At 39.8% G+C, this 17798-nt stretch overlaps 1 protein-coding gene across 5 annotated transcripts in view; it reads left to right on the forward strand.

Annotated features, from left to right (window-relative positions):
• Nucleotides 1-17798, forward strand: part of LOC139105385 (uncharacterized) — a 187817-nt gene that overhangs the window by 18572 nt on the left and 151447 nt on the right. For 2 of the 5 annotated variants that reach the window (XM_070661460.1, XM_070661455.1), the window contains exon 1: nucleotides 6328-7016. The exons of the other annotated variants lie outside the window; for them this stretch is intronic. The gene's annotated coding sequence lies outside the window, so the exon portion shown is untranslated. Of the gene's footprint in view, nucleotides 1-6327; nucleotides 7017-17798 lie in introns of those variants that run through there. 5 annotated transcript variants of the gene reach the window in all.

Here is a 17798-nt window from a genome sequence, read left to right on the forward strand (position 1 = left end):
AAGTGAGTACCGTTCGAATAAAGAAAGAACACTGCTCGTACGTTTAAACGAGAGCGAAATGGAATAACGAGAAGTAAATATATCTACGAGTCGAGAATGAAAATGAGCAAGAGAGGAGTCGGTCGCGACGAACGAAATGTTAAAATATACGATAATTCCTTTAATAAACTATGTTCTTCCACCTTTTAGCGTCGTGCAACAATTATTCGCTTTGCATTAGCACGCCGGGTGCACGCGAATGCGGTCCGTAAAAAATGCCGGATCTCACTCGTCGAGAACGAGCCTCTAGCGAAAGAGCCCATACGAATTACGTCGCGCACATGAGAAGAACATATTGTTGCTACTGGGTGTGTAAAAGTTTACATTTTCCAGCTATGGATTCTCGACATTTTCCTTCGGTCCGCCAAGCTTCCTCGATTACTCTCAATAAAAAAAAATTTACACCGATTGTTTCGACTGCAGTTTAATCGTACAAAGTTTGATTGCAATAAGCATCAGCAGGTTAAATTTAAATTTAATCGACGCTCTTTACCGCTCGCGATTTCTTCCACACCCCGTATCTGCGGGTAAGGCATTTTCACAGAACGAGAATCGCGCGAGTGTCTTAATTACTTGGGAAATTCGACAGAGGCACGTACTTCTTATTATATTAAGGTGGACGCAATTCCAGCGAGCAGGCGCCATAAATGCAAAGTGTCCTAACTGTGAAAGAAGACGGCTTTGCGAAAATGTGTGCCCGACGTTCTTTCCCTTGACGAGGGTGACCGGGGCTCGAGAGAGATTTTCTCTCGTTCATATACAAGACACGCGTCTCCCCTACGTATACGTGCCGGCGGATCTGCACGCACGAGCGCGCGTATACGTTCTCGTCGGAGATGATGTCCGCGTTATACCCGCTGTTTGCACGTAAGAGGTCACGATTCTAAAAGCTATTCGGCGCCTGCAATTCCGAAGAAGCGAATAAATCTCGATACAAGAGCTCCTTGTTTTTTTTTTTAACTCCCGCGCGCTGAACATTTTTCAACAACTACGGTTGCACGAAATTTATCTGATTGATCTCTCGAGCCACGGTTAAAATAATTTTATTTCTAGCCCGTAAAGATAAATATGCCGTCGATGCTTTTTAGGAGAGCCGGGCGCGAAACATCGCCGGATAGATTTTACACGATTATGTAAATTTTTTACGACACTTCGGCAAAGTTGGTGCGCCGCGGTACTATGTTCAGAGAGCTCTTACGAGACTGGACACGTGCGGCCGAGCCGCTACTTACTATGCGGTTTTCCGTCAGTTTAGTCGTTACATGCGCATATTGCATTCTGCATTACAAGAAAAGGAAAGCTAATGTGATTTTAAACTGCAGATTTAAGTCGAGACAGCAAAGTGCAAATTTTACGCAGATTTTTAACCACTGGGCTTATTTTACTTACGACGGTAAAAGTTATTTGTACAACAATTGCAATAATTAATTATTACAAATGCAAATTAATTTAAAATTTTATATTTATTTGGCGTTGATAATTTATATATTAATATCAAATTATTATTCTTTTTGAAACAACGGTAGCGTTCATTGATAACTACTTAAATTCATAATTTTAATAATTTACTTTAATATAAATTAGAATAATGCTTTTCAAAATTAGTTGTTATTTTATTTTGAGTTAATTTACTTGTTTGTACAATCTTTGGCTTAACTGAATTAATTTTTTAAGCCACTGACTTAAAAAAGTTAAAAGAAAATTAACCTGCCTAGGCTCGATAATACGTAACGGAAAATGCACTAAACCGTAATGAAATACTTCTTTTCAAAAGAGGTTACAGCATACTTATAGAGATTCTCGAGACCTTACCATTATTTCTTTGTCTTTCTTTTTCCTAGCTGTTTTGTTATTTTTATTGTGTAGTACTCTCTGATCCGGCAGTAAGCTCTCTTTTCGTCTCTCTTTTCTTTCAAGAACTCAACTTTAAAGACCGAGTAATTAAAGAAAGGTTTTTGCAGTATCACAGAAGGAAGTGTGCCTTTCGTGGTGAATAGCGGGACTCGTACTTTTTACGGAAAGTTTAAAGCCGGCAAATAATGCGTGTTAAATATTATCTGTCTCATTTGTTTTGCAGAATATTTGCAACGAGTAATAAACGTGAATTAAGTACCTTAAATTAAAGCAAGGTAATTAAAATAAAACCAAAAAAAAACGTGAAAAAAAAAAATCTATACGTGTATATATATATATATATATTTCACGCGAAGGGTTAATGCGAAGGGAGAAAACTGCCATTGTCATTGAAAATCATGCGGCCGTGTTTAGAACGGGGGCTTGCGATCTGAATGCAGACGGCTTTTAATTTCGATTTGCAAGTGGATGCACCCGGTCGAAGCGGGACAAGTCTAAGAGGATCATTTAAGATCTTAAGGCGGGCATGCGTCCCCCAAGTGACGAGGCATTTCGCTGAGCCTTTGTGCAACTTCTGGGACAACGCGGACGACGACGAGAGGCTGCCGCGTGAATTCAGAGTTCACGGAATGTACCCGGCGAATGGCGTGCATTAATAGTTCATTGTTCCCCCGCCGCTCCAGAATGCCTCGCGCTTGGGTACCCATCGTTATACGAACGCTCAAATATATGAGTACGCGCTCGTGTATACGAGGCGCCTACGAGAGAAGAATAATTGCATTACGCGGGGTGGGTGGGCGGTATCGCTATTAATAATATCGTCGCTTAGCGGCCTGTTCTAATCGCCTCCGTAAATTTTTTGCGGACCGGCAATCGCAGCGAAACAAATAAATCAGCAGCCCCAGAGCTTCCACCGAAGCTTTAAGAACGGAATATTAATGGAAGACTTGAAATACAAGGAAGCTACGCGTTTGTACGATCGAATAAAGTGTTTTAAAAATAATTTGTTAATAGCTCAATGTAAAAACTTGTTCCAACGTGTCGACGTCAAATAATTCATCTGAGATAACGTTGAATACCACCGCATTAGTTGAAACAGTCCCATGTGACTATTATCACGAGTAATCCAATTTCGATAATGAACGCTCATCGTACATACACCTGGTTATACGTATATGTACATGTCATCTTTCAGTACCGTGGATTATTGAAACTTGTTCATGATTAATCCTCATGGTTATCCGTCTTACCGATAAAGATTCGAGTATTTTTTTTTTTTTTTTTAACATCGGCATACGGGTCGCCCTAACCGCTCTAACGAATCATAAATTCGCTTTTAAATAGTTTTATCGCAAGACAGAGCACGCCAATTTCTGAGCATCCGACGCTATAGAGATGCGCTAGACAGATACGAGCGGTGGCGCGCATGGTATTCATTCTTCGCAGTGTCTGCAGCGTAATAAAGCGAACGGGAGAACGTAGACATAGGGCTTTCCGCCGATGTGGGGAAACCACCGCGGGAGGAAAGAAGGAAAGTGGATAGGCATGAAAAGAGGCGCGCGACCTCGGCAACCGCACCCGCATCCGCGTGTACGTACGCGTGGAAATTGAAAATACTTTGCATAGCATCGCGACTAAGAGAAGCCTGCCGAGCGACGATCCGTGAAGCGTTAATCTCGAGAAGCGCGCCCGAAACCGAAGGATACGTACATAAATACCTTTAAAAGATGATTTTTCGTTGGGGAAAATTCTCAAACGGCAAATCCGATTTCTTAAATGTTTACGTTGATTTTAAATATGCAGATAAGTTGATTTTGTATAAGAGAGGCAGAGAGAGAAAGAAAGAAAAGGATTAAAAATTGCTCGTTAATTACGTAATACAAAAAAAAATACCTACTTTTATATAGTAAAAATAAATTAATTATTATTTATAATCTATGCTAATAGAGCGTGAGATTTAGGAATCGATTTAATGGTCTATGAATAAATTTCAAGCGCGCAATTATATAGGAAGATTAACTTTATAACATGAACTATGCTGCCTTATGGAATGCATGGAATCATGCGGGTGTACGATAAATTCTGAATTATACGAAGTACACCGAAATGTTTATTTTACGGCAAGTAGTAGCGCTCTGTGTCTCGTTTAAACGTTCGATAACGAGAGAAAATAACAGAAAACATTTTTTTTTAATAAAACTTTTGTGAGAAGGTTTTTTTTTAATTAAAAGAGCAAAAAAACACATTTAACTTTTAAACTGCGTGCAGAATTATGCGCTTTAAGAACAATTCACAGCGAACATATTTACTCCATCGTGTTAAATGTAATTGTTATACGTCGGAAATTATTCTGTATCTGTTTGTAACGATAGCATTTGCAGATAATTGGGATAAGAGATAAGCGCGAGTCCCCACCGAAATGCGGTTTTCCAACGAAAGACAATCTTGTCGTGGCTAGTCGGTCGGTTATCTCGACACGAATTTCCAAAATAGTTGTAATTATAACGTCCTCGAGGAGCATGTACGTCCGATAGAGGGATGCAGTAGGTGCAAGCAAACATGACCGAGATGATACTAACACTAGATAAGTACCTTCTATGCGCAAATTTAAATACAACCGTGCAACACATCGAAGAAAACGTGGAATTAAATAACTCGATAATTTTTCAATTATATCCTGCAATTCTTTATTAATAAAACAGAATGCTTTTACCTTTTCTCGCGTGCGCGCAAAATATAAAAAAAAATATCTATGGTTTAAAGAAATAGTTTGCAATCTCGTTGAAATAACTTCGATAATATGATGTATAATCAGGAATTATACAGATTGAGACAAAAACGTTGGGGACCGTATGGACGGCGCGTGCCCTCGCAACCCCAATGTATCTTGCTCAGAGCATTGACCTACCCCAACACGGCGGTACACCATTGAGATGTTGCTCAGCTGCAGTCGCGTCCCTCGAAGGGCTGCGCGTTACGTCATTGCTCATGACCGACCGTAGCTGGCACGCGGCTTTGCCTTACGCAGACGCCCGCGTTTGATATATGCGCCCTACGGGTTCGAGAGTATACCGTTCGATATGCATACCAGCAGACTTTTTCTTTCCCTCCCCAAGTTTAAAAACTCCCCAAGAATAATTTCACGAAAAATAAGCTGCCGCTGTAGCACGAATTTTAGTTACAATTCTGCGGCGTTTGTCGCGAAATATTAATTTAATTTAATAAATTTTTTTTTTATTATCCTTTAAGGCGCATATAACAAATTCTTTACGTAATTTGTAGTTAAAGTAAACTCTGTTGAGTAGAAGTCGTGGAGGTTGTGATTGAAATAAATCTGATTTCGCTCAAAAATTTCCGCATATTCGTGTAAGTGGCAGTAACAAAATTCCAGCGCTTTATAAAACTTGACAAAAGTAAAGGTAGAATGACATTCTTGCTTTCGCGAACTACGTCAGGATTGAGAGAAAGAATCTTAGTTTGCGCAAATAATACGGGGAAACACTTTAGGGAGTACGCTCGGAGAACAATAACTATTAGCATACGCTTATTACTGATCTGAAATTTAGATGTAATCTCGACTGTAAATTTCCCAGCATATAAATCCCGATATTTCACAATTCTGAATATCGCACCCGCAACTCCGAACTCGTAAGCTATTGAATCTCGATCCTTAATTCTCAGTACGAAACTTTCGCGGTCTTCAGCCTTTAACACCGTCGCAATTTCTCTCATTCTTTCCGTTAACTACAATTCGCGTTAATTGCAATTAACAAAATCGAGTGTGGCGTTATCTGTAGAAATTATTATTGTAACAATGTGTCGTATTTCGTTTGCGCATAATTAAGGCCGTAATTCACCGAAATTTGAAAAAGCCGGATCGTCGCGGAAGCTGCGGGACTAAGGCTAAGTTTCCCTCTTGCATCAATGGCACGTACACAGAAAGGATAGGCGTGGCACCTTGCGTTGGATGTTCGCGCGTGTACCGGACGCGAAGGGATGAGCAAAAGGGTAGATACGTGCGTGCGGGATGCCGCGTGAGCGAGGGAAACGAAGACGAAAGCGGAGTTATTTCGCGAGATGAAACGGAACGAACGGTGCGCGCGCGAGAGACGAGGACGATAAAATAATGAAGAAGCGAGAGAGAGACCAAGGGAGAGAGAAGAGATAGGAAGAAAAGCACCCTCCTCTCCCCTTCACGGGCGGGAAGGGTTGAACCTGCACGAGAATGAAATAGCAGATAGGAGGAAGCTGCGAGGAACATTCTTCCTTAACCCGCGAGGGTGAGCGAGAGAAGTGGAGAACGTGCGCCGTGAAGAGAGCGGAGGCTTTGCTGGTGCAAGGGAGAACACGAAAGAGGGAGCGAGAGTCAGATAGAACGGGATAGAAATGCAGGGCGCGAGACCGCGCGACGCTTTCAGTCACCGCCCGATCCTCGGCGCGCACGGTTTCGGTGTGGGTGTTTCTCTTATCGCGGTGGCAAAATCGGCAATTTAAATAAAGGTCCTTTAAGGGATGAGAATCGTGTGATTGGCGTACCGAGCGAGCGCGTCAGGGATAGCAGAGTTGCACGAGCGTGCCAAGAAAAAAAAAAAAAAAGAATCCACTTGAAGGGCCGAGTGTTCGAGTTCATTACAATACTAAGAGCTGAAAGTAGTTCACGAGGGGTGGAATGAAAATTGCTGGCCGTGGCTAGATTTCGTTGCTGCGCGTAGACAGAAACGCGACCGTCCGAGTGAAGAACAAATCGGGAGCAATTGGAACGTATACGGATGCTTATTAATTTTGCCAGAGTTCTACGAGAATTCGCCGTCTCTCGATCGTTTCGATACACACTCCGATTAGTCGCGACGGCGTAAATTTGCCGGAGGTTTGCGTAGATCATGTAGTCGCGAGGCGGTGCCTCGGCGAGGAACTGGATAAGGAGTCACGCGAGTGTGTTTCGGAGTTGAGTGGCACCGAAAGTAACTTTTCTCGCTCAGTGATTTCGAATTGTTTAAGGACCTTTAGTGCATTCGTAGATGTATGATGTGAACGCACGAACAAATTAGCCTCGACTTGGCCCGCGGATTCGACGTAGCGAAATGAAGGACCTCGAGCATCACTTCCAGATTAGGAGCGGTTAGGTGAGCGAAATTTTTTTTTTATTTCTTTTTTTTTATTCTACGTCAGCGAAATAATTTTTTTTAACCGGTGAAAATAATACGGAATAATTTCAATAGGTCGTTGGTGCAATTTCGCATTGCAGTCATTCTCAGTTTTTAATTACATCGGTGAACATTCGTAAAATATGCGCACAGCTCGAAATTCATATCTGCGTTTCGATGAAAATTTCTAATCAACTCAGAAATGATTTTTTTAATGAGCTATTATGACAATGGGACATTAACAATCTCAATTTTATAATTACTTATTTGTACGACTTGGGATTTCGCTTCGTGTGTTTTTAACGGCAATTTTAATGCAGCCTGAAAAATGTACTGTACAAAACAGTTACTCAATTTTAAGGCAGCTTTTGCAAAAATAAATTATACTTCATAATTTATAATTAAAAATTTGATTTATATTTTTAAAATTAAATAGTACCTCTTGCAGACTTGTGCAATATTATATTTGCATGATTAACAACGTAGAGCTCTACTACTTTCGTTTCCAGTCTCCATAATAGCATTTAATTAACCCTTTGAGCAGTGTATCTGTTCGGCTATTGTTAATAACATTGTAATGATGGTTTATATTATTATATTAGTTACAACTATTGCTGTAATCGGAAATTAACGAAACAATAATACGGCAAATTCGATAAATAGCAATCTTTTGCTGATCGGTGAGAACAAATTATATTTGGTTTTGGATTTTTCCTTGATTTTTTGATATTGCCAGCTGCAGAATAAATAGAGGAGCGAAAGAAGGGTCCTTAAAAGTAGCAATCGATCTACCGACTGACCAACCGACCGGCCGACCGACCGAAGGAGAAAATGCTATTTCGCTAATGGAAAGTCGGATCCACAAATCGGCGGTACCGCGGCACTCGTGCACGCCTCTTTGTCTTTTGGGGCCCCGCGTACTCCGGTTTTTCAATTTAAAACGACTTCTGAGGAGAACGCGGGAGAAGCGGGACTGAGGGCGAGGTCGCGCGATCGATATCGAGCGGGCCAAATGGCACCGGTAAATTGGAATTGTTACCGATAACGACGTTGTCAGAGGCAGAACCGTGGGTTCCGCGTGTCCTTAGAAATCATTCCGCGTAATTCAGGTATAACTTTTACCAAGTGCGGATCCGGTGACGAACGTGCGAGACGGTATCAAAATCAGTTTCCCAATCGCGCGGAATTCTGATAAGATTACTCCCGCGAACCTTGGAAAAAAAAGACATTGTCGAAAACCCAGAATATTATTTTCTAACAGGTCATATTTATTTTAAAGGGCTCGCTTCGATTAATATTGAATTTATTTCGATCTTATTTAAGATGTGAATTCCATGTCATTGCCGGGATGTTCGTCAAAAATTTCTGTTTCCGTCTTTAACATCGTCAAGCTGCCGCACGTTTCTCCGTTTCGTCATATCGTACGGTTGATTCACTGCACTGATCGCGCAGTTTCACTGTTACCGCAACCATAACGTCGCTTATTGCAAAAAGTAATGCCTCTGCAAGCGTATATATGTTCGAACACGTAGACATATGCGGAGAGATAAAGGAATTTTCATAAAATTCAAAATTAACGCGCGATAAAGGCGCGTTATCTAAGATATAGGTACGCTCGATATGATAAAATATGTGTTAACGCGAGAACCGCGGAGAAGAGATTAAGCTTGCTAGAAAGCTATAACATTGATTCATCATATTTATGGATATTGTTATTATTATTAGGTAGTTTATTATATTTATCAAGCAAGTACGAACATTGCTTGAGAATGAAGAATTAAATTGCACATTTATTATTTCATCGCGTTGCGTAAGACGCCGGAGTTACTTTCGCGTTTGATTTGATATTTTAGTTAATACGAATACCTGTAATAATTAACAAGAACACTTGCCGCGACAATATTTTACGCCGTGAGAAAATAAGCTTTTTAATGAAGTAGAATTGTTGGCGCCGAATGTTTGTGTGAATTATTGATACGTTCAAAAGTTCTCGCGAGAGTTATCTCTCGGGCGGTCGTTCGCGCAATGCCGCGCGTTCAATAACAAAGCGAACTGAATTATGTAATTGTAGCGAGAAAAGTGTAAAGTCCGCGGAGTGTCATCGAAGAAAAGCTGCCGGGCTCGACACGCGAGTGAGAAAGGTAGCTGATCACTTCGCGTCTACTCTAATTTACTTTTTAATTAATTACCGGCGCAGTTAAGTGTCTCTGCATGCGATTCGGAAGCACTAGACGTACAAGATAATAACTGTGCGCGTTTTGTAAAAGCGTTACCCCGAGGATAGACAATACATTGCAAAATATTCCGCCGTGAAAAACGTCGAACGATCGTTTTCTTAATTATTTCACGCAACAATTCGAGCAATTTAATAAATAAAAATTAAAAACGCAGTTGGTTTGAGAGCTTTCTCTTCGTTACGATATCACGATGCCGTGACTGCCGACAGCGCGCGTTTGCACCACGACCGTGATATAAATCAGTCAAATCGCGGACTATTATTTTCCTAGCGCATCTCTCGCATGAATGACGTTGATCGCCAGACGCTTGACGATTTTTACCTGTGCTGTTGCGATAGTGCTCCGACGTAAAACGTGAAAGGTTGACACTTGTGATACAAAAGGCGGACGACTGTCCGTTGCCTCGACGGGAAATATATCGTTTAGATTTGAACGAATTATTTCCGGACACCATACTTAAGCTTTAATTCAAACAGCGCAAAAAATTACCATTCAATTCGTTAACAACGGCTTGAAATCTGTGCGACGAGTTAAATCCATTTACGTGCTTATCGTTAAATTTAAATAACTTGTATTAAAAAGAAAAAAGAAAAAGTAAAATCCTAACAAGATTTCTACTATCCGACGCCGACGGTAGACTGGAAGATTTGTCGAAAGACTATTGCGAATTCTGACCCATGTAATTACGGACGAAATCACATAAGCTCGGAGCTTTCGAACCACCACATTTATTGTGGCGCAGAATTGTTAGGTAAATATCGATGTAACGTAATTTCTCGTCGAGAAATTCGGGGGAGGAAATTGGTTTAGAACCGCACAATATTGGAATGGTTTGCAGCTACGCGGGGCGTCCTCGAGAAAATAGGAGATCCTCCGCCCGTATTATCAGTGATAATTTGTAGCCTCGCGATTTATGCGTAAATCCATACTCGGTCGATTATGAGTTACGGTACGGCGGCGTAAAACACTCGTGAGAATATAATTTTCGATCTAGTGCCCGTTGGAAGCTACGCACGTTAATTACCACGCTATAATTTTATCGCACGCGTCCTTGTAATATGCGGACGGTGCGCCTATTATTGTTCCATTAACGATGCGACGGCGATCGACCACACGCGACGAAATCGATAGCTAATTTAGAGGTACTCATCGCTATGAGGCAGTCGAACGCTTATTAATTGCGTTTCATTCGTTATCACTACTTTTTCTCCCGCCGTGAGGTATCCTGAATATTGCGATCGCCGAAAATTTACCCGCAGGAATTGTTCACTCTATAAAACGTTCGATTGCAATCAGCTAATAACGAAGCTTGTCTAACGAAAGCCGTAGTAGGGACTTAAAGATATTTCAAAGTTACGCGATTCAAGCCGAACGTTAATAATTACCGTAAAGAGAAGCGCTTTAAAGAAACAAGAAAAAAATATTTTTCCTTTTAAAAGTTTGTTAAAAAGTTTTTAGTTTCGTTATTGTTTCATTTATTAAGCGATATATATTATCCGCAGATTTCATTCGAGATGATTACAACGCGCAGCGATGTCGCGACGTATTCGTCAATTAATATTACATATATACGTATATAATAAATTATATTAAGAATCTAACGACTTTCAGTAAACACAAATTTAGGATTACATTGATAGAATATTGATAGAGATATTACCGCTTTATACAGTTCGTGGTTACTATTAATTTTGCTAATGACGAAGATGGATTGCATATGAATTCCAAATTGAAATCAGCGACATTTCAGAATTTAACTTCGGACCGAAGTTACCGTCGTCGAGAAGGAAAACGGGGCCCTTCCTTCCCTTCCCTCGCTGGCATAAACTATAATTAGTTTATCAAGAACTGTTAGCTGTGCTCGCGCAATTCTCTCTATAAGTAAGCCGTGCAAAATACACGAGACTCGGCCTGGTCTTACTCATTCAATGATCCGACACGAATTTCCTAATGCATTAATTTATTACGCGTTACATGATTCATATTGGAAAGTAGAACTTCAGCATTAACTAATTATATTTCTTGCGGATAAATTTCCAGAGATTTCCCTCGCAAGTTCTTTAGCGCATTTAACTATTATATTTTTATAATTTAAAATCAAACAACTAACGAAAATTAAGATTTTACTTCAGGTGCATGTAAAATAGATTTAACACATTTAATTATTTTAAAATTATTTTACTGTTAAATTATTTAACAAATTATTTTAAACTCTTTTCTCTTTTTTTTTTCTTTTTTTTTTTCGTTTTTCTTTTCTTTATTTTTAGATCGTTTAGGTAACTGATTATTACAAAACTGACCCAAGTTATTACGTCGTCATCATATTAACTACATAAATTCATAAACACTGTCGCATTCTTTTTTAATTATTCTCTGACACACCGTGCTAGTCGCGCTTGTTTTAAAAAAATTTTTTTAAGTAAATTAAAAGTTAAGACTGTTCGTTGTTTAATGATTTCCGCAGAGTGCGCTCCCGGGAGCATGTTCAGCTCGCGTACCTCGCTATACATTCTCATTACACGCTCATTCGAAACGTGTCTTTTCATGATAATCACGTCGAGCGAACATTTCGTTTAGGTCTCCGCTTCTTTTCCCATTCATTGCGGCCATTCAAAGATAATGGTTTACATCGCGTTACAAAATTATTTAAACGTATCTTTCGCTGTTGAAAAACGAAGCAAGAATTTGTTTTACACAACCGAGAAAGTTAGCTGCAACGTAATCAGACCAAAACGCTGCGGGAAATGCAGTTGTCTGCGCCATACTCTAGACTCATCACTAGTATTTTTTTTTTTCATTTTCTTTCTTTTTTTCCTGTACTAAGAAATTATATACCTCAGCTTTATGCAAAAATACATCGCGTATGATACACGAAGGAGAAAAAGGAATTAACTAACATGAAAAAATTAGTTTCTTCTTTAAGATACTGTGAAAAAGTCTCTTTAAAGTTTTTAACTCGAACAAAAATTTAATAAAGAGACAGAGCGAGGCAGAAACGAAAAGAATACAAGTAATAAGATACTTTAATAATTAACTTAATAATCGCAGCGGTAATGAAATGTAATAGCGAGTAATGTAGTTATAAATTATATATAATATGAAACTAGTGAATGAAAGAGTGCTACTAAAAAATTGCTTCGTCGTTTGAGAGAATTTTTAATTTTCATCATGCCCGCTTGCGGTGACTCTTAGCGCTCCGCTACATCTTTCGCCGTTCTTTTTATCAAAAGTCACAAGACGATCGTTTTTGCCGCGAAACTCTCGCAAGGTGAATTTTTAAGATTCCGAAGCACGAGAGATGCGCAACGGGGAATATTTTGCGGCATACACGTCTCGAGATCGGGCAACGGTACGACGCGATCGGCATGCCAAAATTCGCATGGATACAGAGATAGGCGAAGGAAAATGGAGCACCCTTTGCCGTCACAAAGGTGTAACGGATCGTCGTGGTTACGGCGGTAAAAAGAGTAATACACTGTGCACAGAATGACCCCGGGTTCGTGTTTCAAATCCGAGTCGTTGTGGATATTTGTCACGAAACAAGGGATTCATGACGCAACAGTAGGTGCCTGTCGTTCGTGAGATTCTGCAGCAACCGCCGACATTATCATATTCAAACAGAGATACCTTTCCTTCCCGAAATTCGTGCGGCAACGCCGGCACTACAAACTTGACTTAAAAACCGGACTGATTTCCCAAAGTAACTTAAGCCAATTGACAAATCCCGGCTAGTGCTCTCGGTATAAATTTTACATTAGTTAGTCGCCTAGCGGTAATTATTCGGTAATTGTTATTTATCTTAGAAAGTGCAGACTTTTCTCCAAAATTAAGATAAAGCTCTAAATGGGTGAAGCGTAATTTTGCGGTCGGGCTCGCCTCGCGAGCTTATTTTTCGTGTCCTCGCCAACGATATCCCGAATTACTTTTCGAGTCTGCTCACCACACGGTGCTCGGTATATGTCCGCGCATGTGGCGACTTAAGACGTCGCTCAGTTTGCAATTTTCGTCGCTGTGCTTTTATTGCGCGGTCACTGCACCCCGAAGTACTGTAGAATTGCTGAACCAACTAACGAAACTTTGCTCCTTAAGGACTTTTGAGGACTTTTCTTTCATCGACGGCCTCTTTTGCTCACAAGTCAAGAGAGGCCGCCGTCTTCTTCAAACTCGCCTGTTATTTTAATTATATGTTTGTTCATTTATGGAAGAACGTTGCACCTTTTACAATATCTTTGCTAAACTCTTTTAATTGCTCGAACAAAGTGCCCCGGAACCGAGCAAAGTGTCAGTATATATTTTCTTAAATTATACATTTATTGAATTTTAAAAATGCAAATTTTTTTAATGAACTTTAAATTCTGCGATTTGTAGGAAATATAACATTTTCGGTGAAATTTCGTCGATCGTTGCAAAAGACCAGTAATATTCTCGCCACGTTCACGTTTTAAAATCCACTGCGGAAAGTTTCAGATCTAGTTCGGCTATTCGTATTCGTCGGCGAAAACGTTTCTCGCGCGGTGTTAATTGATACTAAAAGTTACACACTTTGTGCGAGCCTCATACGTTACCGTGAGAAAAGTTACTTATCTGTAAAAAGCATTTTCTTTCGCGCTCGGTTGTAAAACCCGCATGTAAGAAGTAATTTAAAATGTTACGTCGGCACTTCTAATAAAAAATGTCTTCAGATTTCAGATTTATTTGTTCGCTACTGATTTATTAGTTTACCAAATTATCAAATTTCTCGCAAAAGTAATAATAAATTGTTGCGTAGCTACGGCTTTTATCTAAAATAAATTTTGCGGCAAAAAGAAGAAAAAAAAGTTTTTCTATTGTGATATACACGCGAATTAAAAATGAGACGTAAAATATACGCCTAATAAAATAGTGATATATAAAAAAAAACGAATAAAACTTTGATATACGCAGTTGTACGGTGCATATTATGAATTAATTAATATAGATTAGTTTACTTATAGAAATGTAAAATAAAAGAAGATAAAATACCTCGATATAATACTAAATACTTTTGGACAATCATTGATTTCTTCAAAGCAGAAAAATTTACACCGTTACCTTATACAATATACTTTAAACGTATAAAATATTTGCGTATTTCATATTGCATGGTGTTTGTTATTTCAACTCGCGCAATTTACAAACATACACACAAATCGATATTGCTTCTTCCATAATGCAATACAATGCAATAACGACCCAAATATTGGTTGACCAAGGTGTTATAAATATATATAAATTTTTAATATTTACGTGATACGTTATTTTAAGCAAGAGCTTTAACGATGTGCTTTTGGGCTTGAAAATACACACAGAATCTAAATTTTAGTCTCTGTTTTACTATATATATAATTTCCAGATAAAAGCCAGTAGTGAAACATTTCATAGTTCATCTCTAATATAGTTTTAAGTTTTAAGAATAACTTTAGACAATGGATGTAGGAGACGTTTCTCCAATATTACAAATCTTGGCAATCAGATAATTCAAAATTCTACCTTTCTCTCTCTCTTCTCTTCTCTTTCTCTTACTTTCTCAGTTCTTATACTGCTCATTTAATATTTACAGTATTTGCAATTCGATTTCACATTATCGCTCGACGGTACCTTTATTACATCGACATTATCGGAGCCAGCCACTAACTGCAGTCATCGGTAGTTAGAGTCGAACCTCAAACTCCATTAGCCAGTCTAATAATGTCCCCGCAGAGGGAAGCGTTTTTGTTCGCGCCGCCAAATGACTAAATCGTCATTGTGGATTATATAGATGGTTGCCTGTGCAATTTTCCGAGAATAATACGACGTCAAATTTCGCGTTCCGCAAATCGAATGCAAATATTGATCGTCGCGCGGATTTCGATTAGACGGGGCTTTCACTTTGGCATCTCGCATTTCGCGTTATCCAACCAATTCCCCTCCCTCCCCGGTCCGCGTCCGCGTTAACAAAAGGAATTCCGCCTCGCGGCGTCTTTCGTCTCTGCAAGTTGTCGCGCGTTAATATCTTGCGGCAAGAACTTAGTTTTCATTTCCCGTCGGGGGCCGGGGAACGACGATGCCAGACATAACACACGAGTACCGCCGTATTTCCGTCTTAAACTTGATTCGGATTATCCGACACCCGCTGCCCGTTGTAAACGCGGATTCTGCCAATTTACGAGCGCACGCGCGGTCGTTATCGAAAAAAGACGGACGTAAGATTCGATAAACAAGTAGATATACGTCACTCGGTTAGTCGAGAAGAGGAGAGTAAAACACTCTGTGCTACATTTAATTTTATTTAAATATAAAGTTCTCATTTTTTGTTTTTTTTTTGTTTAAAGAATAAGGTTGAAACTGAACGGATTACATCGAATTACGGTATTAAATTCAGCGTCGTTTAATCGAAAATTACGTATCAATAAATTTGAATTTTTAATAAGACAGATTTTACTTTGAGTCAGTCGGATTAACCGAGATGAATTCAATGTGCATTGCACCGAATGGGAGTGACGGATTCGAGGGATTGATTTTTTAACGGGCTGCGCGATTTAACGTGATTTTACGTTCGAGTTGGTTGCGCCGGGACGCGGTTATGTATATTTACGCGACCAGACATTAAGCATTTTGTACGGTTCGCTTGGGGTAAGAACGGACGGGTCGACCCCGGTGCTCGTATAAATTCTTCTATCTAGGAAATTGCCGTTTTTCTCCCGTCCCACCTTCGTCTTCCTGTCGTCCGTCGAACTCAGATATGCTAATAGTTCGCCACCTACTTTCATCGCCGTTAAAAATAAATTTTATTCGCGATCTGTGCTACGCGGCGTTATGAATTAAAGGCGGGGAATACGCGTCCAGGATCGACGTACGTCTCAATCCCACCGCAATATCTCTATAAACCGCCAAGATCTACCGCGAATTCGCCGCTACGTTTTCTTCATGGCGTTACCGTAAGCTGATTTGCAACTTCGCGGCAAACCCGTCGAGCTTAGGAACCCGCGGTTATGCAGCCCCGATTCCGGGCCACCAACTTCTCGCGGGGCGGTATAATGTCACGGCGATAAGACTAATGTAAGTTAGGTCACGTACCGTCGTAGCACATTGAGATATCTCGATGAGTATCCCTACTTGTATTCACATCCTGTGTACGTAGATTACCCGGGTATCTACGGGTAGGTGCACCTCTAACCGGAGTAATTTTCAACCGGCGCCGACGTGAAGTACACACGAGCGACGGTCGTGAACAGAAAGGTATCGCGAGAGATGGCGATTTAAAAGACAGCACCGCGATTAACGACTTTTTTCCCCCCATCGGGATCTCGCTCAAAACCGGAGTCGAGCAATAGAATTTATTTCTTCGACGCGAAGGGAGTTTCAGTTTAATTGCTCACACGCGTTACTTGTTGCAACGACGTTATTTTCTCCGTCGAGTTAATTGCTAATTAAATTGCGCGCACATTGGGTCCCGTTTACGTGGCCCTCGATTCGTTATATGTGATCGAGCGAATATTGCGGTTTGTTCTTTCATTTAACTAATTTCCAATTGCCACGATTAAGTGTCTCGCGGGTTCATTTAAAACGTTTCGAGGGTTACATAAACAATGGAAGTTATACAATGCAATTTATGAAAATACAAAATTAATGCAGGATATATTACTTTCATAATTAATTTTTATTACTTAAAGTTGTTAGTTTAAGTGAATTTCTCTCATAAAATTATATTAGTACTAGAAGAAACCATGTGCGCGTAATTTTTTAAGAGACTCCAAACTACGAAAAAAAATCATGCGACTTACCAATTTGCATGAGTTGCAGCGGAGTTGCCGGAGTAGAGTACTGCCAGTGACTGTAACATAAAATAAAACATATTAATGTAGACATGTTAATATTTAAATTAATGTAAAAGTAAAACTATATTTTTATAAAGATTTTCTAAAAAAAAAATCGATTCTCAGCTAATTTAGGCGTCACACTAATTTTTTATTGATAGGATATATAAAGTTTTCGGAGATACGCGACGCAGGGAGTACACATTTCTATGTAAGACGAAGATATACTCGACGAAGAGAATAAACGACGGGCATTTCCATGAAAAATCAATTCGCGATGCATTTCCATCGTATATTACCGATTTACGTTGAGGTGCTTGAAAAGTTTCCTTATAGCCGCCTAAATCTTTTTTCACGCGGATTGATTTGCTGCCTCATCTCGCGAGATACTTTCACGAAGGCGTATTTAAAAGTTTTCAAATAAAACGCTTCGCGAATGGTGATGTCTTTGAGTTCGCGAGCGAATGCAATTCTGCTGTTGCGCACCGTCCCGTTTGTGAGTTCTCGAATGCAGTTTACTGTGCGCGTAAACGTAAAAACAATAAGGACAGTTTTATACAGATGTTTTTTTTTTTTTCATTAATCGAATATTTTATTGTAAATTTTTTGTTAGATTCAGCGGAAAATGGGGAGGTAATTGTTTGCGCAACTTATAAGACAGCAGTTTGTCAATTGCAACCGATGCCGGCTTGCGCTGGTCCGATTTCGTT

This window comes from Cardiocondyla obscurior, linkage group LG09 (genome assembly GCF_019399895.1).
Source record: "Cardiocondyla obscurior isolate alpha-2009 linkage group LG09, Cobs3.1, whole genome shotgun sequence".
NCBI classification, from domain to species: Eukaryota; Metazoa; Arthropoda; class Insecta; order Hymenoptera; family Formicidae; genus Cardiocondyla; species Cardiocondyla obscurior.